Source organism: Lampris incognitus, chromosome 13 (genome assembly GCF_029633865.1).
Source record: "Lampris incognitus isolate fLamInc1 chromosome 13, fLamInc1.hap2, whole genome shotgun sequence".
NCBI classification, from domain to species: Eukaryota; Metazoa; Chordata; class Actinopteri; order Lampriformes; family Lampridae; genus Lampris; species Lampris incognitus.
Window position 1 is genome coordinate 45123774 of NC_079223.1, and position 712 is coordinate 45124485.

Here is a 712-nt window from a genome sequence, read left to right on the forward strand (position 1 = left end):
CTGCTGCATCCTGCACGGCCATGGCTCACTGTCCTCCGTCTGTTACAACACACGCACGCACACACGCACGTATCAGAGCCGTGAGTAAATTTACTCAGTACAGCTTATGAGGAAATATGATGAAGCATTTCGAAATGAATATCCTCCACTCAACAACAGAAGAAGAAGAAAAGCCGTTCCAGAGAATTTGCCTCGGGGAGGGTCCTACTTATTGAAATAAATTTATTTACTTACTTATCTATCTATCTATCTATCTATCTATCTATCTATCTATCTATCTATTATTTTATTTATTTATTTGTTTGTTTGTTTATTTGTTTTTTTATTTATTACTTCCCATACTATTTCCAGTAAAGCTTGCTCATGCAATGGCCGCAAACTTGACTGGGGGTCTTTTCTGGGGGCGAGCTCAGTCGGTGCGCCGCTCATTTTTCAGCGTTATTTTTGAAACGGGGACGCCGCAAAAGTTCGGCACAATTTCACTTCGGGAATCCCCGGACAGAACGGCGTGGTGTCTTTTTTTTCTTTGGCTTGACGTCGTGACAAAAAATCCGCTACGTTTTAGACCATATGAACCGGTTTGCGCGCGACGCTCCCCGGTTCGTGCGCCCGTCCGCATGGTTTGCTAAGCGGCTGCGCTTGTACGCATGCGCCGTCGGAAACGTCCGACGTGAGTGGTTAATACTTTCACTCTGGCGTGGAGGGGCTTTGG